This window comes from Jaculus jaculus, chromosome 6 (assembly GCF_020740685.1).
Source record: "Jaculus jaculus isolate mJacJac1 chromosome 6, mJacJac1.mat.Y.cur, whole genome shotgun sequence".
Taxonomy (NCBI): domain Eukaryota; kingdom Metazoa; phylum Chordata; class Mammalia; order Rodentia; family Dipodidae; genus Jaculus; species Jaculus jaculus.
Window position 1 is genome coordinate 34,662,519 of NC_059107.1, and position 25,029 is coordinate 34,687,547.

General features: G+C 43.3%; 1 long non-coding RNA gene across 1 annotated transcript; it reads left to right on the forward strand.

Annotated features, from left to right (window-relative positions):
- The first annotated feature begins 3,971 nt into the window (after nucleotides 1-3,971).
- Nucleotides 3,972-13,864, forward strand: LOC123461626. The gene is made up of 3 exons (XR_006637752.1): nucleotides 3,972-4,252; nucleotides 5,166-5,288; nucleotides 13,524-13,864. It is a non-coding gene; the product is annotated as an uncharacterized LOC123461626 (long non-coding RNA).
- The last annotated feature ends 11,165 nt before the right edge of the window (nucleotides 13,865-25,029 follow it).

Here is a 25,029-nt window from a genome sequence, read left to right on the forward strand (position 1 = left end):
TCATTTTTAATCTCTTACAAATGTATGTTTTTTTAAAAAAATCCACAAGTGAGATAAAAATAGAGTGGATGTAAAAACAATAGAACACAACTGTCTCCCATTAAGCTAGGCACTGACAAGATTTGCAGAAATGTGAAACAATGTCACTATATCTCTTCTTTTCTAATTTGGAAAATCTAGTTATTTTCATAAAAGGATGAATTTACTAGTTTAAATAGACTGGTAAAATATTTCCAACATCTTTTTTTATCATTTCTAACAAGGAAATTCATGTGAAGAGCCAATATAAACAAAAATTGTTTGGGGGCTTGCAGTAAGTATTTAAAAATGCTGTTTTAAAATTTATTTGTGAGGAGAGAGAGAGTGAGTATGAGTGCACCAGGATCTCTAGCCGCTGCAAATGAACTCCAGATGCATGTGCCACTTTATGCACCTGGCTTTATGTGGGTACTGGGGAATTGAACCCCAGCTTTCAGTCTTTGCAAGCAAGCACCTCTAACTGCTGAGTCATCTCCCTATCCCCTGAGGGAAGTTTTGAGAAGATAAGTAGACCTAAATTCAGAGAATCCAAGTGTGTGAGGCTGTTACTCTCAAACTCCAGAATGATCAGGGTCACCAGAAGATCCTGGTTGAATTTCTAATTTATTAGCTGTTGTGGGTCCTTTCTTGTTGTTGGGACAAAACACCCAACCAAAAACTTATAGGAGAAAAGAGTTTATTTTGGTATACAGCCTCAAGGGAAGTTTCATCATGGCAGAGCAGAGTGTAGCATCACATCTTGCCAAGCTAAGGTCTGGCAAGTGAGGGATGGACTGTAGGACATTCAAGACCCACCCCCCAGTGACACATCTCCTGCAGTAAGGCTCCACATCCTAAGGCTCCACCAGCTGGGGGATTGAGTATAAGGCTTAACTAAAAACACATGAGGCTGTGGAGACATTTCATGTTCAGATAACCACAGTAGCTCTGGTTGAATCCAAAGCCGTGTCTCTCTAGCAAGTTCCCAAGTCATGCTGGCTAGGACCCACTCTGGCTCAGACCTGATGTCTTGAAGCACCATGGATTTACCTCCCAGGTAACACCTTGTCCAGTGCCATACTGTAATCAGGGACCGAAGTCAGTGACCAGGGATGGGAACGGACAAAATCGTGGGCACTTTGTATCAATGCAGGATGACCCCAAAGAACCTTCTGAGCTTCAGGCTTCCTTGTGAGATCAGCTGGGGGCCTCACCTTGGACAGATTCCAGTTCAGTGTTCCCTTCTGCAAAATTCCACTACCATCAGGGCTCACAGGTATTGTTTCAAGAACAAATGTAGGGACCCTGACTTGAAGCAAATAAAGAGAGGATGGGTCTGCTTTGTAACCTAGGGCACTTCTAGTGGCCAGGTTTCTTTGACCATGCAGGTATCTGGGCAAGTTTGAAGCTCATTCCCCTGTGAAACCAGTGTGCGGAGTCCAGGAGACCTGGTCCACAATCTGAGCTAGCGTCCTGCCAGTGGTGGGCGTGGTCCAAGGCTGCCATCCGAGCTAGTATCCTGCTTGTGGTGGGCTGGAGCTGATCCCTGCCAGCTCAAAAGCACACTGCCATTTCTTTAGGAATTTACCAAGCCACTTGCTAAAACATAGGCACATTAAAATGGAGTGATACAAGGTGGCACATGCGTCTGGAGTTCACTTACAGTGACTGTAGGCCCTGACGTGTCCATTCTCTCTTCTCTCTCTCATCTGCATCTTTCTGTCTCTCTCTCAAATAAATTAAATTAAGTTTTAAAAAAGATTAAAATTGAGTGATAGATTGTCCTCCACTCACCGTGCTTTAGCTTACTTTTATTTTTAACTTCATGATGTGATATGTCTTTTGAATTTTGAATTTTCATTTTTTTCTGACCTGTCAATATATGGCATAAAGCTTTCTATCCTTGCTGGGTAGCAGGAGAGATCTGCAGCTCCCAGTCAGCCACAGGACCGGTGGGATGAAAATTGACACTTTATAGAATATCTGCTGTAAAGCTAACTATGATGTGTGTTAAATACATTTCCAATTTAACATCATAATTTCCATTTATGGTAGATTTACTAAAAGGTAGCCTCTTTGTAGCTACTGAGCAGATACATATTAATTTAAAACTAGTTATATTAAATAAGTATATAGATTGTGAATTACATTGTATATTAAATAAATAGCATCTTAAGCTTATTACCATTATTTCAGTATATTATATAGTTGTCTGTTATTTTTTTGTATTTTTCTTATGAGAGAGAGACAGAATTGGCACACCAGCACCTCCAGCTGCTGCAGTCAAACTCCTGATTTGTGCACCACCTTGTGTGCATGTGCAACCTTATGCATCTGGCTTACGTGGGATCTGGAGAGTTGAACATGGGTCCTGAGGCTTCGCAGGCAAGTGCTTTAACTGCTAAGCCATATCTCCAGCCCTATTCTTTTTAAAATATATATATATTTGTTTATTTATTAGCAAGCAGAGGAAAGAGAGAAAGAGGGAGAGAGAGGAAGGATGGGCATACTAGGGCATCTAGCTGCTAAAAACAAACTCCAGATTCATGTGCCACTTTGTGCGTCTGGCTTTACATGTGTACTGGAGAATTGAACCAGGTCACTAGGCTTTACCAGTAAGCTCCTTAACCACTGAGTCATCTCTCCAACACCCTGTGTTCTTTCTTTTAACAAAATAAAAGCAAGTTTATTAACATATACATTACCCATATACGCATAGGAGCACACAAAGGTGAGTTTTTTAAAGTGATGATTAAATCCAGGCTCACATACCATTTTATTTGTTATTTAACAAAATTTCATTTAAAAAAAGCCAGGCATGGTGGCTCATACCTATAATGCAATCACTCAAGAGGCTGAGGTAGGAGGATCATTGTGAGTTGGAGGCCAGCATGGGACTATAGAGAGAGGTCCAGGTCAGCCTGGCTTAGAGAGTCCTCTAAGAAAAGAAAAAGGAAAATCCAGGGTTCCCAGGTTCTGGGGATAACAAACTGTGGGAGTATCCACAAATAGGGACATGAATGTTAGATAAGAGCTGGCTTTATCCATTGTCAACAAGTGAACATCTCATTTTAGTCAGAGAGGAAGGCAGTGCCATTCTCCATGGTATCACTTGTCCTGGCCTGCACAGCCAATGATAACAAGACAAGTAATCCAGCCAGTTCAGTGGCCCGTGTTTCCTGCACAGCATACTTGTAGCTATACTAAGTGACATTATGCTGGATGTATAATGTGGGTGAATTTTATGGCAGGCAAAGTACATTTCAGTACATGTATTTAAAATTATTTATAACTTATATCTTTTTGGATTGGAATTTGCTGGAAAAACAAGTCACATCGATGAAGATAGAAACAGTAGAGTTTTGTTAGTAGAAAAGCAGAACACTGAGGTCATATCTGCAGATAGTGACGTTGAGGTGCCTGTTTTCAGATTTCAAAACAAGCTGAATTGTCCTTACAAGCATATAATAGTGATACCTACAGTGCAAGAATTAAAACACAGCAGACAGTGAATGGGGGATTCTAGATTAAGTAGAGAAGACATGAAATGGCCATAATCAGCAGCAATATTCACAATAAAGTGAAGCTAGCCTTGTGAACATGGAGGAAGGAGGTGGAGGAATAAGATTATTAACATCTATGACGTCTGTCGTGAAAATAGTAAAAAACAAAAAAAGATGGTATACCACACAGATCAAAAAACATGCCAAGAATATAAGAGCAAACACAAGTAAAATGTAATAGTGAAATGCCTAGAGCTGTTGGTATGTGTGGGGACAGTAGTAAGGTAAGGGTCTCAGTTGGTGTCTCCCAACCAGCTCTACAGGTAATCATTCATTGATCCAGAGGCCATCTTAGGCAACTCCATGTCTCTGAGCTCTTCACCAGCGGCAGTCTGTGCTTTGCCTGCGAGAATGACCCAAACTCTATTATATGTTCATAGGACACCAATATCCAGTTAATACCAACTCCACGTTAACCACTGGAGTCGAGAAAACACTGTCCTACCCTTGAGCAGTTCAAGACTGAGGCTACAGGCAGACTGGGAGGAAAACATGATGACCTGCATCACATCAATATAGGAAGACAACCTTATGAACACCTATGAAACAGGAATCCTAGACGCAGCCCATCTGCCGATGCGCTGGGGACACATAAGCATTGCCTTGGCAGAATACCTGGCATCTTCCAGGAGGAGGATGGGTGCAAATTGGCAAGGACACAATATGCAAGGGTGAGTAGCAATATAGAAAGTAGCCTTCGAGTTTGGTTGTGAGGACCATGAAGAGCTGCCCACACTCCCCTGGTTTCTGAAGACCATATGTTGTTTCATCAGCATTAGGTTGGCTGGCATAAGAGAAAGGCCAGCTGGCTTACATGGCAATCACAGTCCCAGCTAATACTGTGCTCACAGGCTGTTATAATCCCCCAAGCTAATTGGACACTGTTTCTCTAGGCGTGAGCTCTCAGAGCTCCGTGTGATGATTCAGAGGCATTATGATTAATCTCGGATTGGGACGGACATCTGTGGAACTGACATCTCTAAACGTCTGCCACTGGCATATCTCACTCCATGTTTGAAATGGTATACCTAGCGCTTCACGGTGAAAAGAACTGAGAGGGCATTGGGTGACCTGCAACCTTTGCCATGTGACTCTAGGATTATATCCAGAGTGGGAGCTGACCATCATCATGGAGTAATTTAGATCAACTAACCTGTTGGCAAAGGTTCTAGAAGACATGCTAGCCTATGTGGAAAAAAAAAAAAAAAAACAAGTGGGTGGGGCTAGAAAGATGGTTTAGCAGTTAAGGTGCTTGCCTGTGAAGCTAAGGACCCATGTTCGATCTCTTTCCAAATCCCACTTTAGCCAGGTACACAGAGGTGAGGCAAGCTCAAGTCACACATGCCCTCTAGGTAGTGCAAGCATCTGGCATTCAATTGCAGTGGCTGAGGCCCTGGCATGGCAATTCTCATTCTTTCTCTCTCTTGAAATAACAAAGTGGTTGTATTTCTCAGATGGCCAAAGAGAAGGTTACTGGGATTAAAGGTGTGTACCACCACACCCTGCTTGGTTGCTAGAAATCTAGACACTGTGTGAACTCCTCCAGACCTCGGCGTAACCAGAGCTTCCAATTTGTTCTTCCAGATGCTTCAGTGAGCAGCTAAGGGCAATAAGAAAAAAATCTGTGCCATAGCTTTCATACCCCTGGGGACAGCCGTGGGGTTCCAAGCTAGCAGGCCCTAAGCCGGTCACAGGTATCATATCATGGTAAGCCTGTTTTCATTTCCATCTTCCTCGTAGGACTGCCAGCTCCTTGAGGCAAATACTGGCTCTGATTTCATTGCTGGGTCCCAAGTGTTGGATGGGAGGGTAGATAGCTAGATGATCAATTATGTCTTATTAGGAGAAAAATCATGGAAAATATGAGTGAAATAATTAGGGGGAAAAGTGAAGTTTTTTTAAGTAGCTTAGAAAGTGTTTATTACACATTTGGCTACATGGAAACTTTTCCAAGTCTTGTTGATGGATTATTTTACTTAATCATCAGAGAACTTTGTAGCAGTTATCTTCTTGTCGCTTGGACAAAGTACCCAACCAGAGGCCACTTATGGCAGGAAAGGGTTTATTGCAGCTTATAATTGCTAGGGGAGGTTTCATCATTGTGAGGAAAGCATGGCACAAGAAGATGGCAGGGCAATGCATCTGGTCACATCAGCTGGGAGAAAGTGGTCCAATGGGCAAGCCTCAAACACCCAGTGGACCAGACTAATAAACCTCAAATTCCACCCTCAGTGACACACCTCCCCCGGCTTAGCTCCACAACTTTCTCAAATTGCCGACAGCTTGGGCACCAAGTAGTCAAAACACATGAGCATATGGGGGACATTTCATTCAACCTAACACACCCCTGTGAGATAACATGATTAGTCCGCCTATTTTGCAGATGAGAAAACTTGTTTGGACAAAGTCACTCTCTCAAGTTCACATGGCTAAGGAGAGGAAGCTGCAAAATTTGGTTTGTCCTGCCTCTGACTGTAGCCTTCCCTCCCCCAAGCTGAGTGAGGAGGTGATCTCGTGTTCCCGGTGTTGGGGACTGCAGGGCAGTGGAGCAGGCTGGACAGGGCGCATACTCTCTGTGAGGGAAATGCAATCGAGATGTAAAAGACAGTTATTACAATGTGAGAGCTCTAAAAGGGGGGCAGAAAATGTTCCAAAAAGGAGGCAAGGGTGGGATCTGCAATGCAAAGACAGATGAGGGAAGGCATTTGGTAGAGGACTGGTTTGAGACCACATATGACTCTGACCCAACCCTACCCCTTGTTCTTGGCTGGGATCTATCCACAAAGCTGAGAAAGATGTTAGCCTTCCCACTGCTTCCTTCATCAGAGAGTCTAGGTCTTGCAGAGTCCAGGTCTTAAGCTGGGTATCTGAGAAAGGCAGACACGCATGCATCCATGCTGGCATGGGAGCTATATCCATGTCAGAGGTACCTGCTGCCTTAACCAGCCTTCTTGATGTCTCCGTGAAGCTACCAGTGGCATTGCAAGAGGCAAAAAAAAAAATAATGTGGCTCAGTGGCAGATCTGCAAGCAAGCAGACAGCCCTTAGAATCCCGGCCAGCAGGACCTGAAGTACCAGGTGTCTGGTTAGAACACGGGAGAGAACAGGGCACCAGCAGCAAGTTCCAGGGCAAATGGAAACTGTTCCATTATGTTTGGAAACCGCGCCCAGGTTTCTAATTATGGGGTCAGGGTGTTGAAGGGAATACTGGCTCATCTTTCCAAGACTGTGAGAGTGAAGAGAATTAGTAGTTACAGTTGGTGCTATGTGCCAGGCATTGTGCCAGGCACTCTGCATGCGCCATCTAATTCTTAGAACAGTCCTGTTGGATTAGAGAGACTCAGAAAGGTTAATTGACCTTAATGTGACCTATGGACCCTATTTAGAAGCTAATTGTATTAGGTTCTCAGCACTTTGCATTGAAAGTGCTTCTGTAGGAATGTTCCACACATTCTCCTCCTGGTTCTAAGAGTAGTCCAGTGACAATCTGATGTCTTGACCACCAGCTCTAAAAACCGGTCTAGGCAGTGCTGTGAGTGAGGCATTTTTAGACACGCTTTTTAGAAGACCTGAGATAGAGTGTCTTGGCTTTTTGTTATGTATAATTCAAGCCTGAGGGAGCTATGAGTAAATAAACTGTCTTTGTGACTAGTACCCGATTCGATCCGTGTGTAAGAAATGCAAGTGGGCTATTATTTGAAGCCCTAGCTAATGCTTGAGGAATCCTAGAAATGAAAAAAAAAAAAACAAAAAACAAATCACAATTTCTAGTCTTTCCGAGTTCTGAAATTCTGATTCATCCTACCTCCTCTATCTCAATCCTCAAGGTTTTCCTAGAAAGTTTTGAAATTGGATCGAAATGTACAGCTCCATCCTGACACCCTTGGGTAGAGGCACACACTTAGTATTTGAATTTTCTTCAGATACTTTGCCCAAGTGTTTTTACATAATCAGTATTATTCTATACTAACGTTTATTATTTTTAAACAAGCTGAGGGGAGCACTTAGCATTCTTCATTCATCCATCCACAATTCAAAGGCACATACTAATCACTTACAGTATGCCCTGCCCTATTCTAAGCATACAAAAGGCTGGAGAGATGGCTCAGTGGCTAAAGGTGCTTGCTTACAAAGCCTGACAGCCCAGTTTCAATTCCCCAGTACGCATGTAAACAAGATGCATAAAGTGGCACATGCATCTAGTTTGTATATAGAGCAGGAGGCTCTGCTGTACCTGTGCCCTCCCCTCTCTCTTGAATAAATATTTCTGTTTTAAAAGCAGACAAAAATTCCTGCCTCTACTCCATAATCCCACCCTGCTCCAGCACCAGGTTTATGTCTACATATGTTGAGTGCAAGCCCTTCGAAACACTATCAAGGCTTAGTATTTGTCAGAAACTATGTGGGAAAGGAATAAAAAGGTGACCTAGGAAATGAGAAAATGGAAGATGAGGAAAAGGCGCTTGCAGCAGAGCCAGCCTCAGAGCAAATCTGGGTGGACAGAACATACACAAGTTGGGATTTAAGTGGCCTGAGGCAGGATGTTTTCCATCTCTCTCTGACTGGCCATGTCACATCAAGCGGGAGGGTGGCTAGCCAGCTTTATAGCTTGGAAGGCCCCTGCTTGAGCCCAGAGAATGCTGTATGGATCAGAGTGCATCTTGCACAGATCCCTGGAGCCCAGTAGCTGAGTCGGGCTGAACTACCTTTCCAGTCCTTGCTACCCAGCTGTAACCTTCGACTCTTCTCTGGATTTACTGAGAAGAGCAATTAGGAGACGAGAAAGCAATGCAAGACATCAGTGTGAGAGCGCAGAAATCGGCAGTCACATTTACTATAATGGAAAATGTGACAAGGGAATTTTGAGAGCCATGGATACCCTTGCTGAGGCAGCCCGCCTGTGGAAAATTCTGGCAACACTGTAATAAACCATTTCCTAATTCAACAGAACTAAAGACTCCCACTGTCTTAGAAAATTGTGCTGCCTTCTTGGCCTCTCATCTCAGGGCCCCCTACCATTCTGAGCGAGCCAGTGTGGATGGGACGCTGGAGAGGCTCATCCGAGGACAATCTCCATTTGTTTCTGGCTTAATCAGTTCTCCATGTGTTCTGAACCCATTGCTACCCATGATCTGTGTGTGGGCCATTTGCAGTGTTCACTGTGCAAGAACATTTAACATGCCTGCTGGGTCCTAATGACCAAAGGTAATATGGGCACCAGAGCATTGTGGGAGGCAAATATTGTCACTGTTTATGGGGGCGCAAGATGCGCGGGGCAAGGCTTAGGACTTGCTGGAAGTGACTGTGGGAGGATAATCACGGATGTGAAGCTCTTTTTATGAGGAAGGCACAAGCATTCTACATAGAGCATGTGACTTAATATCCGCAGAGGCAGCTAAGACTCTTGCATTTAGCTAACTAACCCAAAGCAGGTTACATAAAATGATACAACAGATTAGCAAGTTATATAAGGTTCCATGCAGCATTAAGTTGATGTGGGCAAGCAATGATTGCATAGACATCCCACAGCTGAGCAGCAATCAACAAAGGAAGAAGGATAATAAAAATTCAAGTATCAAGGGCTGGTGTCCCTGGGTGGCTACAAAATGACTGGATCTGGAAAGAATTGTTCTAAGTAAAGTGACTGTATCTCAGAATATGTGGTCTTAACTTTGCAGTATCTATATGGATGTATCCATAGGGACTGACGAGCCAGCTAGCCTGGTGCACACAGCAGTGAAAAATAAAGAGATCCTACCTCAAACAAGGTGGGATCTGTGGGTTGACACCCAGAATGGTATCTTTGACTGCCACATTCATACTGTGCATACTGTGGCATGTACACACACACACTTAAAAATTAGACCTGACCCATCCCTCTGACCTCTCACCAAAGTATAAATGAGGTGGGCTGAAGAACTTTCTTTCTAAAGCCATGATAATATGAGGTAAAATGAATGATAATTATTTGATAACCTTAATGACCTTGGAGTGAGTTAAATCTCCCAGTAGGTAGCATGAAAAATGTAAGAAATTTAAAACAAACCACTGCTTATAGATATGTAAGATAAATATAAACTGTGTGCAAAAGCTATTGTAAAGAAAGCTATGAAAAACAATGCTCTTTCAAATTGCTGAGTATTTGAAATTTTTCACAATAAACTTTTGAGAAAAAAATAAGTCGCAGCCAAAGAGGAAATGTTTATGACACAAATTATAGGCAAGATTAATATTCAAAATTATACAAAGCTGCTCTAAATGTCAAAAAATGAAAAACTGAGAAGGAACACAGGCTGGCAATTAGCATAAGAACAAATGGCAATAGACTATAAACATATAAAAAGTTGTTCAATCTGACTAGTAATCAAGGAAATGAAAATTAAATCAACAATTAGGTCACATTTCTTATTTGGTAGATGGGAAATAATTAAACATATTGATCATACTCAGTGATGTTAAGGAAACATACACTCTCATATCCTTCTCTCTGGAGTATTCATGAGGAAGCCTTTGAGAGAACAGCTTAGAATTTACCCATGTTTTAAATGCTTACAACCCTGAACCCAGAAACCCTATGTCTCAAAATAAATCCCCCCCCAAAAAAGACATTGTTTCAAGATCAGCATAAAAACATTACAAAAATGCCTCTCACTAGAGGAAAAGCTAAATAGTTGATATATATAAACTATGCTCATTTGCAAGAATGACCATCTCCCAGGTAATGGGGTGGTTTGGGAATGGACTGAATTAGCCAAGGCCACTATGGTTTAATTCTCAGACTCTGGTTTGTGGCATTGGTGACGTAATGGCTAGGAACAAGGAAGACTTCCACCTGGAGACTGCTGGAAAGTGTGCTGCATCTATAAGAACAGAGCCAGCCTGAGAAAGGAACCTGCGCTGAGGAAACGGAACCCCAAACGGGAGGGAGTCAGCTGGAACAAGACATCACAGAACACGGTGTCATTGGTCAAGAAGTGCTTTGAGATGCTCCTTTTTTTTTCCCCACAGATTGAATAAATGAATGAGTCCAAGTGAGGGTCACCAAGTGGCAATTTTCATGTTTTGCCTTCTTCAACATCTACATTTTTACCTGGCTTTTTTTTTTTTTTAACCTAAAGGGTATTTACTTTTGCAATGTTTAGTAAAAGGTAGATATTGCTCCAAATGTTTATAGAAGTTATATCTGATGGTGAAATTATAGTTTAATTTTTCTCTTTTTTGTTTATTTATTTATATATTTGAAAGTGACGGACAGAGAGAGAGAAAGAGGTAGAGAGAGAGAGGGAGAGAGAGAGAGAATGGGTGCACCTGGGCCTCCAGCCACTGCAAACGAACTCCAGATGTGTGTGCCCCCTAGTGCATCTGGCTAATGTGGATCCTGGGGAATTGAGCCTCAAACTGGGATTCTTAGGCTTCACAGGCAGGTGCTTAACTGCTAAGCCATCTTTCTAGCCCATAATTTTTCTCTTTTATTAAAGTTGTATGAATTTTCCAAAATGTCTACCATATACATTGCAGAAGATCAGGAAGAGATATTTTAAGGACTTTTCTGAGCTTCAAATCAAGGGTCCTAAAATATGAATTACTATCCCACTGTGGGCAACAAAGAACAAAGATGGCCAATAATAGAAGAACCAGAGTCTACAGGAGGGGGTCCTCAGCTCTTCAGATTGAGAGCCTTTTTTAGGTTCTTTTATTTTTGCTTTTGGTGGTCTGTGTGGTGTGTGCCCACACAAGTGCCCTTGTGGCACCCCATATCCTTGCCTGTGGACGGGTTGCTCCCATGTAGAATGTCAGGTGAACAGCTCCATCGCTCTTCTGTCTGGTCTTCTTTTGAACTGGAGTCTCCTTTTTCTAATCCTGGGGCTTAGGGGCTCTGAAGGTTTTCAGAGCTCGGCTCCCCTGTGGGACTGGGGTTAGAGTACAGGCATGTGTGGCTATGCTCTGCTGTTTTCCGTGGGGTCTGGAGAATTGAACCTGGGCAGTCTCAGGCCCCCCAAGGCCCTCATGCTCATGCAGGGAATGCATTTAACCCTGAGCCACCCCCCCCCCACCCAGCTTTGAGAGTCTTTTGAAGAGGAGGACTATAATGCAAGTTTAAAAAGTAACAAAGACCCTTTGTAACTTGTTGGATTTAGGTCCATGCTATGAGCCTTCTCTGAAGTCTTCTGTAGGGAGTGTGGCAGAGTGAGCCCTTTGCTGTCCAGTCTTACCTTCCTCTTCTTCCTTGGTGTTAATTTTCCTAATTTTTAATTGTACATGTGGCCCTCTAGGGAGAAGAAGCCCTCCTGGCTTCTCGTGCATGTGGCCATGCCACTAAGTTTCAGCCAATAACAGAGCAGAAGGGTAAACATGGTATTCTTGAAATGACAGAGCATCATCCTGTCTTCCTTTCTCCTCTCTGCTTCCTGGCATGGGGTTAGGGTGGCTGGGCCACAAACTTCTAGGGCTGTGAGCAGAAGCCATGTGCTAAGGATGGCAGCATAAAGAAAGCATAAGACAGAGGGGTTCTCAATACTGTGACATACCTTGCCATCCTTGGACTAGGGCTTCTGGAAACTTCTAACTTGTTCAAGGTACCATAATTCAACCTAAATATACTGACCCACAAAATACGGTAATTCTCAGTAAACTGTTATTGTCAGCCACTCTCACTCAATCTTAAAATTAATCGAAGTTAATAAAATCCTCTGAGCAGCGAGAGTATTGAAATAGGCTGAATAAACACCCTTCACAATAACTTGATAACATTTCTTAATTCCTTATACCCAAAGTGGACAAGATCAAGGAAGCCTTTCTTCTGTCTCTGACTTCTGCGCGCGCGCACACGCACGCTCTCACAAACACACACACACACACACACACACACACACACACACACACACAGACACACACTTGCAGAATTAGGTTCCTATTATGTTATAAGCTTATTTTCCTCCTGTGAGAGCTCATACCATGTTGTGCTTCCACATCTCTCCCTCAGAATTTTTGTTCACACTCTCTTTTCTTCATGGAAGAAGGAACTCTGTTAGACATTTGCTATACCCTCAAGGGTATTTGCCTAACACATAAAAGGCATGTTAGCAATACTTGTTGCAGAATAACTCCCACTGAAAAGAAAATGTTAGAGCTGGGAAGATGGCTCAGTGGTTAAAGGTGCTTACTTGCAAAGCCTGGCCCAGGTTTAATTCCCTGATACCCATGTGAAACTGGATAGGTATTCAATTGCAGCAGCAAGAGACCCTGATGTGCTTCCACCACAAATACACAAACACGTGCAAATAAACAAAAGAATTTTAAAGGCAACATTGGTAACTAGCTAGATTTAACATTTCTACCATGCATATATATTTCAAAATTTGATAAAAATGCAATGTTATTTGTCAAATTAAAAACTAGAGACAGATTTGAAATAAATTTGTAATTGTTAATTAACAAACAAATTGACATTATCCATATCAAATGACTAGCTGGAGAATCAAAAGCTAACATGTGACAAAGTGTGGGTTGTCTCAAGGGTACTTCCTCCTAGAGGTATCACTCCTATGGTTCTGTTTCATTTCAATGAAACAAGACCATATTCCTGTTCTCACCTTTTCTGGACTTGAGCTCAAGCTTCACGGGTATCCTGTCTATGCCACTGAGGAGAGCAACCTAATAGAGGAAAGACAGGAAAGGGGGTGAGACAGTTTATCAGTGTAAACACTGACACCCCAATTTTTATTTGAAAATGAAAACAAAACCAAACTAGCAAAGATAACGCAGAATCTGCTTTCCACATACAAGATAACTAATCCAAGAAACACAGTTCTCCTGTAAACACAGATAATGTCACCCAGCATCTGGGGTGGGGGGATGATCAGAAAGGTTATCTGTTCATGTGAAATTATTTTTGCTGTATCGTAGCAGTCTTGCAGTTGATACATTATCATTGTTTGTAAGTTTTCAGGACGAGATAGCTGTGCGTGAGTGTCTGGAGGAAGGACGCTGTGCGGGGAGACCCGTGGAATCCTTTTGTCTTTGCGCTCCCCTTCCAGGCTGCCCCTGGTCATTATGGGATGAATCTGAAGCAGAGCACCGCATCGATGGGTTTTGGGAAACGTCTGTGGGAGAGCTGCGGTGACGTCACTTCGCACAATACCCTGACCACTGCTTGAGTGGGTATTCCCTTTGTCTCATGGAGCCGTGCAGAGCCGTGACTCGTCTAGTCTCTAGTGCCAGCCAATGCAGGGACAGAGGAGGCAGTCTGCAGGAGGCTATGGACCTGGTGATTTCAGTTGCTATTTCTCACATGGAAATAAAGAAGCTGCCTTTTATTTGAAAATGGCAACTATCTTTCAAAGAGAAATAAAAAGCAATGAGTTTAAACATCTGTATCTCTGAATTGTTCCTTTTGAGAAATGTTTTTTTTTTTTTTCTTTAAATTTATTTGCGAGCAGAGAAAGAGAGAGATTGAGAACAGGCACACCAGGGCCTCTTGCCATTGCAAATAACTTCAGACACATGCACCACCTTGTGCATTTGGCTTTACCTAGGTACTGAGGAATCAAACCCAGGTTCCCAGGCTTTGTGAGAAAGTGCCTTTAATCAAGAGCTATCTCTCCAGCTCTCAAATTGTTCCTTTGGATTTGACATATGAGTTTGGACATGGGATTGAATTTGTGGGTTTTGATCTATCTGACAAGTAAGATTATAGACATAGGGCTCCATAGAGAGAAAACCTTTAAGTTCATTACCCTTCCACTCTTAATTATTCCAGATTAATGGTGTTCACTGTGCGTGAGTGTGTGTGTGTGTGTGTGTGTGTGTGTGTGTGTGTGCGCGTGTCACAATGCTTGTGTGCCATGGTGCACACCTGGAGGTCAAAGGATAGTTTTGGATGTCAGTCTCCACCTTCCACCTGGCAGAGCAGGGTCTGCCCTTGTTCACTGCACTCACCAGGCTGACTGGTGTGCGGACTTTTGGCAGAGTCTCTTTACCTCCACCTCCCATCTTGCACTAGGCATGGTGGGATTACAGACTCCTGTTACAGCATCTGGCTTTTGATGGGAGTTCTGGGGATTTGAACTTGGGTATTCATGTGTCTATGACACATCTTCTATCCACTGAGCCATCCCCCAGACCCATTCTTAGGAAAGCAAAATGTGACCCCAGGTTTCCTGTTGTACAGCTCCATATTTCTGTTTTTTTTTTCCACTGCTCTTTATTTTATTTTTTTTTATTTTTCCAATGTGCTACTAGTTTTAGGAAGTGTTTATAGTAACCAAACAATATAAGGTCATAAACCAATGCACTTTTTAAATACATTGGTGGAAACATCAGGTAGGCAGATTTCAGCAAAGTGGGGAGATCCCTGCTATAGGGTTCAGATAGTAACTAATAACATTCTTAGCCTTTTGGGTTGATGGTAGCTGTTGGTCTGTTCTACCTTGTGGTGGTTTGATTCAGGTGTCCTCCATAAACTTAGGTGTTCTGAATGTTAGGTTCCCAGCTGATGGAGATTTGGGAATTAATACCTCTTGGAGGCAGTGTACTGTTGGGGGCAGGCTTATGGGCATTATAGCCAGTTTCCCCTTGCCAGTGTTTGGCAAACTCTTCTGTGGCTGTTGTCTACCTTATGTTGGCCAGGGGGTCATGTCCACCCTCTGCTTATGTGATCATTTTCCCTGCCATCACAGAGGCTTCCCTTGAGCCTATAAGCCAAAATAAATTTCTTTTTTTCCCACAAGCTGCTCTTGGTTGAGTGATTTCTACCAGCAATGAGAACCTGACTGCAACACACCTGATTACCTGATAGCTACAAGGATGTTCATTCAGACACAGAGGTGGCAAAAAACGGCGATTAAGGGGGCTAAAGATAGCCCAGGTTAATTTGGCTCTGAAACTATAACAGTCCATCTCTTCACAATCACAGAAGTTCTAATCAGTTAATCAGCCTTAGAGGATGTTTGAAGTAGGCACAGCTGCTTTCTGGAACTTTTGTTCAAAATACCACTGTTTCGTCTTGTTTGTTTTTGAGGCAAGGTCAACAGCACAGGCTGACCTGGAACTCACTCTGTTGCCCAGAATGGCCTTGAACTCATGACAATCTTACCTCATCTGGGATTAAAGGTATGAGCCATTACTCTCAGATACACTATATACTTTTTAAAAAAATCATTTATGTTTTTAAGCTTAACATTTTTCATTTATTTATTTGCAAGCAGAAAGAGAGAGAGAGAGTGTATGTGGGTGTACAGGGACCCCTTGCCTACAAACTCTAGACACATGTGCTATTATGTGCATCTGGATTGACATGGGTGCTGGGGAATTAAACCCAGGCTGACAAGCTTTTCCAGCACATGCCTTTAACAGCTGAGCAATCGCTCCAGACCTAACTTTTAAACTTTTTATTGATAACGTCATATATGTACAGAATGTGCCCTAATCATAATCTTACCACCCTCCCTCCACAGAGCTCCCGCTTCTTTCCAAGTAGGACCTCTTCTATTATGATGTTATTTTTTAATGTTTTTTGCCCTCATATTACACAGGTTTTTACTTTTCTTTTCTTTTTTTTTAATTTATTTATTTGAGAGCGACAGACACAGAGAGAAAGGCAGATAGAGGGAGAGAGAGAGAATGGGCGCGCCAGGGCTTCCAGCCTCTGCAAATGAACTCCAGATGCGTGCGCCCCCTTGTGCATCTGGCTAACGTGGGACCTGGGGAACCGAACCTCGAACCGGGGTCCTTAGGCTTAACAGACAAGCACTTAACCGCTAAGCCATCTCTCCAGCCCTTACACAGGCTTTTAAAAAGATTTTTATTTATTTATTTAAGACAGAGAAAGGAAGACAAAGATGGAGATAGAGTGAGAATGGGCGTGTGCCAGGGCCTCTAACCACTGCAAATTAACTCCAGACACATGCTCCACCATGTGCATCTGGCTTATGTGGGACCTGGAGAATCAAACCTGGGCCCTTAGGCTTCACATGCATGTGCCTTAACCACTAAGATATCTCTCTGGCCCTTACACAAGTTTTGTGCAGGTAGTGACAGCCATTTTCACTGAACTTTCTTTTTTCTTTTCTTTCCTTCCCTTATTTCTTTAATTTATTTAAGAGAGAGGGAATGGGCATATATCAGGGCCTCCTGCCACTGCAAATCAACTCCACACACCTACATCACCTTGTGCATCTAGCTTTACATAGGAATTGGGGAAATCAAACCCGGGCTGTCAGGCTTGGCAGGGAAGTGCGTTAACCACTGAGCAATCTTTCCAGCCCTCACTGAACTTACTTGCTAAATGTAGCGGTGACTGTTCTACTCACAGCCCCTCCTCTGGAACCCCTCCACCCATATCCACTTTGTTGACAGGGCACAGCTGGGTGGCCTTGATGGTGACACAGTACAACTGACCCTTGCAGCAGGAATGAGTGGACTTCTCCTGAGGGCCACAGAAGCCTTGTGGGATGGTGCAGTCCAAAGACTGTGCAGGATGTCAGGGGCTCTTGGTGCCACTCAACCAAAACCACACGCTAGCTGAGGTGAGAGGAGGACATAGAGAAAGGCAGCCAGCTGCCAGGACACATGGCTCTAATGTTAAGGGCTTAGTGAGAATCCAAGAGGGAGATGAAGATAAGGAGAAAAACTCTGGAAATGGACGCATGGCTTCTGTAGCTCTGTGCAGAGAGGGACCTGCCAGTGGGCGTCTAGGGGATTGCCTCTTTCCAGTGAATCCTTCACATGGGTGCTGATATGGGTGACAGCTGCATTCCGTGCATCATTAATCTCTGACCAAGACACTCGTGTCTGATGAAAGGAGTCTGTTTTTCCATCAATACTTACTGGTGTGGAGTGTTCGTGTATGAGCCACAGGCTGTCCACGAGAGTTCAGCTGCTCATCTATTCTGCCTCCTATGTGATCTGCTCCAGGAAAGAGTTGAAATAATCCTGTTCCAGATACTTCTACTTAAGTGATAATTGTGAATTTAAGTTCTTTACAAACTGAGTAAATATGATTGTTAATTCACACATTTTTAGGAATACTATATCTTAATAAGGTCACTCTCAACAGAGATGTCCTTCCTATCTGTTTTTCACCATCAACATTATTACCTTTGCCTTGTAGCTAATTTATTACAGGGATCTTAGACTGTAGAGTGTGATCTCCTCCTCTACAGAGGAAGAAACTGAGGCCCAAGAAGGAACCTATATGCCCAAAGATCCCAAAGGGATCTGAAACAGTTAATATGGAAGTTCAGGTATCCTGAACATCAAGTTCATGAGCTCCCCATGCCTTGCTGTTCACATTTTCCCAAGGCTCAATTTTTCATCCCCTGGCTACAACCAGCCTCCCTTGGCCATCTGAATCTAAACTTAGACATACTTTATTCTTTTCTAGTGAAGTATTTTTCCATATGGTCTTTTATATAATTGGTCCTGGGCTAGAGAAGAAAATGTATGCAGGTGTCAGAGGGTAAACCCTTCAAGTATTCCAAAGTCAGCTTGCCACTGCTGCATCTTTCAGTCCCAGAGCCAAGTAAATCTAGGGCAGATGCCCTCCCAAATCTCTGATGGAGTCTGAGGAGAAGGATGATTCCAGGTCCTCAAAGACCTGGCTTAAGAAATACAAGTCGTTCTAGGAGACGAGCAAAGCTGCCACTTTGCAAACCAATGCTCGCTTCACCCTCGAGTCTCAGACCTGCACAGTATTAGCTCAAACAAACACGATCCACTCAGCTTCACCCGGCTGGTTGTGACAAATCCCCAGCCTGTGGTGCTTTGTATTTGAGAAACAAGACTTGCAAAAAACCTACCATCAGATGCAAAGGAGACAGCTAGGCAGGGAGAGTTTCTACCATGAGCAGGAGCACGCAAGTTCCAGGCAAGAAATTCAAGAGTGTCGGGAGATATGACTTCCCAGTCACGAGGGCCCTGCCAGACCTTCTCCGCCTTGAATACGTGCAGATTCATAAGACAAAGCGGAAGGAACCCAGAGGCCTCGAGTGACACTTGTGGATCCCTAGGTTGACAGAAGCAAAGCCAGAGGAAGGGAAGCCAACCAGCCAGGCATGGGGCAGTGGCCAGCCCGGTAGAGCGGTGGCCCCCTGCTCATGTCCTGTTATGGGGAAGCCAACCGCTCTGTGATTACACCTGAGGCCTGGTACTGAAAACCTAGCCAAAAGCCTATGGCTGGGGAGGTCATAAGCCCTAGGAGGGAAACTACTACTGCTGTCTAAATGGATACATTATGCCCGTGAAACTGCCCTCTAAACACTTACGTTTATGCCCGTATGTTAATGTTTCACTCACTTTTGGTTTGAGAAGCTTCTCTTTTCAGATGGTGACGACCACTGGGGTGACTCAAAACTCAGTATAGTGCTTAGAAGAAGTGACAGTGCCCTGTGTTCAGCACTACCTGAGACATCTCTATCACACCTTCCAAGGCTCAAGGGCCATTATGGAAGAGGTGGCAGAGAGAAGACAAGAGCAAAAGAAAGGGAAGAGTGCTTACAATACTGTCTTCCAGACACAAAATGGTCTTGATAGTCACAATGTAAGTAGCTGATACTACCTACACAATACCACATAATAGTGGGGAGGGGGGAAGATGATGTTAGAATAAAATATTTAAAATATTAAAATAAAAGATACACTAATTGAAAAAAAAAAAAAAAACCAAGGGATTCAGTGAGAGCCGATTTGGAGATGATTGTTCTGGGTAGGGAAATCAGAGAGTGTTGCAGTCCGGTTCACATTGCTGGTAGAAATCACTGAACCAAGAGCAGCTTCTGGGAAAAAGAGGTTTATTTTGGCTTACAGGCTCCAGAGGAAGCTCCATGATGGCAGGGGAAAACAATGGCATGAGCAGAGGGTAGACATCACGCCCTGGCCAACATAAAGTGGACAATAGAAACAGGAGAGTGTGCCAAACACTGGCATGGGGAATCTGGCTGTAACACCCATAAGCCTGCCCCCCAAAATACACTCCCTCCAGGAGGCATTAATTCCCAAATATTCATCAGCTGGGAACCTAGCACTCAGAACACCTAAGTTTATGGGGGACACCTGAATCAAACTACCACAGGGAGGTTTCCTGTAGGCTTAATATTTGAGCTGAGATTGGAAGGATGAGTATATTTTTAAGTATGTTATTATTTATTTATTTGAGAGAGAGATAGAGTGGGGGAGACAGAATATGGGGGGGTGCCAGGGCCTCTGCAAACAAACTCCAGACATGTGCCACCTTATGCATCTGGCTTATGTGGGCCCAGGGTAATTGAACTCTAGGCTTTGTAGGAAAGCACCTCAACTGCTAAGCCATCTCTCCTATATTTTATCCCAAAATGCAGGGGTGTAAACAGCACTCCAGGCCAGATGGACAGTCTGTACAAAGGCCCTGAGATGAAAAGAAATTGACCACCAGAGGACTGAACAAAAGCCATTGGCACTGCTTTGGAATGAGCAAAGGAGTTGATGCAGGAAAGACAAGGCTATCGAGTTTGATGACCATGTATTGAGTTTGTAAGCCATATTTTTGTGTCTGTAGCCCATGAGGAATGTGAAGCCTTTTGTGCACTCAGAACTTTGCTCTCTAGTGTGATTGATCCACAGCTGAGGCACTACCAGGGAACATGTTAGAAAGAGAACATCAGGGGCTGGAGAGCTGGCTCACTGGTTCCAGGCACTTGCATGCAAAGCCTGACTGCCCAGATTCAGTTCCCCAGTGCCCACCTATAGCCAGATGCACAAAGTGGCACACTTGTCTGGAGTTCATCTACAATGGCAAGAAGCCCGGGTGTACCAATATGCACACCCTCTCTCTCCCTCCCTCTCAATGAATAAGTGATTATTTTGTTGTTAAATATATTTTATTTATTTATTTATTTAAGAGCGAGAAAGAGGCAGAGAGGGAGAGAATGGGCTTGCCAGGGCCTCCAGCCACTGCAAACAAACTCCAGCTTTATGTGCCACCTTGTGCATCTGGCTTTCATGGGTCCTGGAGAATTGAACTGGGATCCTTTGGCTTTACAGGCAAACTCCTTAACTGCTAAGCCATCTCTCCAGCCCCTTCCCTCCTTTTTTTTTTTTTTTTTTAACAAAAAAGAAAGAGAACTTCAGGCCCATGCCCACACCTGCTGAAACAGAATCTGTCCCCCAAGTCATGGCTGTGAATATTAAAGGTTGAGAAACTGGTTTAGAGTATTTTCCATAGAACATCAACTGCCAAGGGTAGACATCAACTTGTGTCAATATGTGTTTGCGCACGTGTGCACGCATTGGAGGGGGGCATAAACCCCAGTCCAGAACCTGCATGCCACATTGTTCCACGCATGCTCAAAAGGAGTGGCTTCATTTCCAACCCCATCGCAGCCCTCCAACACTTGAGACCGTAACGAGTCTGCTTAGTATGCTAAGTAGTAACTGCCTGGCCCCAGACATGTCTTTTACTCAAGTAACAAGTCTGAAGTGCTCAAACTTGGTGCCTCAGTGGGACCTGCTCTCTCTCCTGCAGGCAGACATTTCTAATTAAGCAAGCTTCGTTCTGAATTAAGCTCTGGAGTTTAAACACGGTGTGAGGTACTCGGCACGCATTTTTACAGTGTCTATCAATTGATCTGACTTGACACTCAAGACTTAATCAATTTTTAAAAAAAAATTATTTGTGTGTATGTATGGGTCAAGGCCTCTTGCCACTGCAAGTAAATATCAGATGCTTTCTGCATCCAGCTTACATGGGTGGCTGGGGATGTGAACCCAGAGCCACAGGATTTGACAGCAAGCACCTTCAGCTGCTGAGTGAGTCTTCCCAGTCTCCATCCCCAGTTTCTCTTGTACCTTCCTGTGTGTTTGTTCCGGCTGCCTTGTCAGGCAGCCTAATGTCAGAGTGCCTTTTTAGGAGGAAATCCTAAGCCCACTACATGGCTGGCTCTGCGTCTGGAGGGAAGGAGCGGCTACACCTCCAAGAGCTTCTCTCTGCAGAGGCAGAGACGCCTCTGTGTCACGCAGTGATTCTAGAGCCGTCACTATCGGACAGGCACAGGGGAGCTTCGGTGTGACAAAAACTCTGGCAAATGCTCCCACGCAGGGCCTCCTCCTAGGGGAAGAAATGATTTCTTATTTTTTTCGGACCACCAGAGCCACCTCTGGGTCTACAGAAAGGGATGACTAGTGGGTTTTAACAAAGATGCCTTAGCCTTCTTCTCACTGGGTTCTTTCAGCTGCCACAGGCCTGAACAGAAATGGGTAAGCTGTCAAATACTGCAGGTGCCATCTTTTCTTTTAAAAAAATTGTTTATTTTTATTTATTTATTTGAGAGTGACAGACAGAGAGAGAAAGAGGCAGAGAGAGAGAGAGAGAGAGAGAGAGAGAGAATGGGCGCACCATGGCCTCCAGCCACTGCAAACGAACTCCAGACGCGTGCGCCCCCTTGTGCATCTGGCTAATGTGGGTCCTGGGGAATCAAGCCTAGAACCAGGGTCCTTAGGCTTCACAGGCAAGCACTTAACCGCTAATCTATCTCTCCACCCCAGAAGTTGCCATCTTAAATCTCTGAACCAAACAAGCTTCCCAGCAGAAGGATTAATCAGCCTCACTTTGCCTTCGTGTTTATTTTAATGGATCAGTTTTATTGTTTTAGAGTTAAGCAATCAGCCTCCAGGTTGTGCCCATTTAATCAATTCAAAAGGAACACTGGGGGTCCTGGAGAGATGGCTTAGTGGCTAAAGGCACTTACTTACAAAGCTTGACATCCCTGGTTGAACAGTACCCATGTAAAGCTTGATACAAAAAGTGGGACGCTCATGTGGAGTTTGTATGCTTGAAGGCCCTAATGTGCACATGCTCATTCTCTCTCTCTCAAATAAATAAATAAATAAATAAATAAATAAATAAATAAATAAATAAAAATATTTGAAACAAACAAACGGAACAGTGGGCACACCCCACTTGATTGTCCTTTGTGTCCTATCAAGAGCAACAAGCAAGAAATGCAGGACAGTCATTCCCACATGACTAAGTGCTGTGGCAGTGTGAATGTAAAGGTCCCCCTGGCCTCCCGCATTTGTGATTAAGACTTGTATTTACTCTCCTGCCCCCGGTTGGTGGGACCTATAGGAAGCACAGCCTTGCTAGAAGAGGCATGTCCCTGGGGACAGACCTTGAGGTGGATGAGTCCAACACCCTCTGGGTGTTCATGACCAGCTTACTCTGTCTCTCCTGCTTCCCTGCTGTTGTGGAGATGTGATGCCCAGCTGTCTATGCCTGCCAGGCTTTCCCTTCCACAGTGACCCTTGCCCTCAGAACTGTAAGCCGAAATAAACCCTGCCCTTCCATCAGCTGCTTCTGGTCAGCTGCCTTGTCCCTGTAATGAGAAGCTGACTGCTGCAGGTGGCATCTTCTTTATTCTGATGGCATCAGCATGAGCAAAACATCTGTGGCAGACTCTACTGAAGAGAGAGAGTGAATTATATTGAGCAAACCAAATAGGCATCGAAAGTGAGGAAGAACAAACAACTATCAGTGAGGGCCACAGGCTGAGAGGAATGCAAGCTGGATGGATGTTAAGAGTTGAAAGGAAAAACAAAACAAAACAAAACAAAACACTGCTGATCAAGTGCGTGTGTGGGGTGGGTGTGATTGTTATTGAGAACTTTCAGAAAGCCTTAGCTCCATACACTCTATCTACGAGCAGAAGTGAGGGGTGCTGGGTTGGCAAGTCCTGAAGGAAGGCTCACCCCCAACAGATCATTCCAAATCCCAGAACTTTCTCTGCAATGCTCAGAAAGAGTTACTCTGAAATGCAAAAAGGCAGCAACTAATTCCAGTTTCTATATCTGAATACTATAATTTCTATATTCCCCTGGGGGATATTTAACCACAGTTTTATATTATACCTATGTTTGGTTTTATGCTCGGCATGACAACCTAAGACTTTCTGCTACCAAATTCCATGATGTTGATTCAACATTTTATATAATTCTGCTAACCCCTCTGGGAAAAATGCTATTGAGATATATTCTTATGTGAGAGAGCTATGATTTTACCCATTTACAAGAAGAGCCCGCTGTCAAATGAAAGACATGTGTTTGAGTGTGTTTATTATGCTGCTCCTGGGGCTCAAAATAAAATAAGGAAAGTGTTCATTCATAAGGTCCATCAGAGAAGTTCATTTTAAATGGTGAGGATATCCAGTTAAAGTATGGGATTACTTGAAATTTCATCAATGGGTGGATTTAATGAGTGAGATGATGCATAAACAAGCCTTGATTATATTTAGCTTACTCTCTTGCAATAGATATTGAAAATTAGAACATGATCAGTAGTTGGAAGCAGCAAATGAAATCCAAACATGATATTCTTTCCAGTTCTGATCAAAATGCAGTTAGAAAAATTGACATCTGATCTTCTCATTTAAAAATTTTTTTTGGTTTATCTTTATTTATTTATTTGAGAGTTACAGACAGAGAAAGAGGCAGAGAGAGAGAGAGAGAGAGAGAGAGAGAGAGAGAGAGAGAGTGCACCAGGGCCTCCAGCCACTGTGAACGAACTCCAGATGCATGCATTACCTTACATGAATACTGGGGAACCGAGCCTCGAACCGGGGTCCTTAGGCTTCACAGGCAAGCGCTTAATCGCTAAGCCATCTCTTCAGCCCAATCTTCTCATTTTAAGAAACATAAATATTCACAGGGAAGTGCCCAGTGAGGTGAAGTATACAGCTTTATCAAACATGTGTTTTGCAAATGTTTTCCTCCAGCTTGCGCTATCTTTCACAGGAAAGATTTGAATAGTTTTTGAAAGATTTGCATTTTAACAAAGTAAAACTAACCCATCTTTTTGTTTCCTGGTTCATGTTATGCTACACCTAGAAATCCATCACCAAGCCCAAAGTCACTTATGTTATGTTCTTTAAGAAGAAAATTCTAGAAGCTGAATAATTTTATACTCATTTTCAGGTTGTGACCCATTTGAGTTAATTTTTGTGAATAGTGTAAGAGCATGTCTACATGGAGGTGTTTTTTTTTTTTTATTCTGATACACACTTGTTCCTTTGTTGACAAGCTATTTTTCCCCACTCAAATGTCTTTGGGCCATTCATCAAAGATCAGCTGACAGTACATTACCCAGTCCACCTCTTCCTTTCTAATCTAATCTATGGATTTATGCATCTTTTCTTCACCAATCCCATGCTCTGATGGTTACTATAGTTCATTGTAAATCCTGCCACTTCTCTGGCTTTGTTACTTTTTAGTGCGTATATTGCTGCATTTCCATGGAAATTTTGGAATTAGTTTGTTGATATCTACAAAATTGTCTGCTGGGGTTGTGATTGGTATGACACTGGAATTTTGGAACAAGTTGGGAAGAATTAACAGCCTTCCAAAACATTAATCCTTCTATCCATGAATACAGAATAGCTCTAATGCTTTTCAAATTTTTGTTTCTCTTACCAAAGTTCTATAG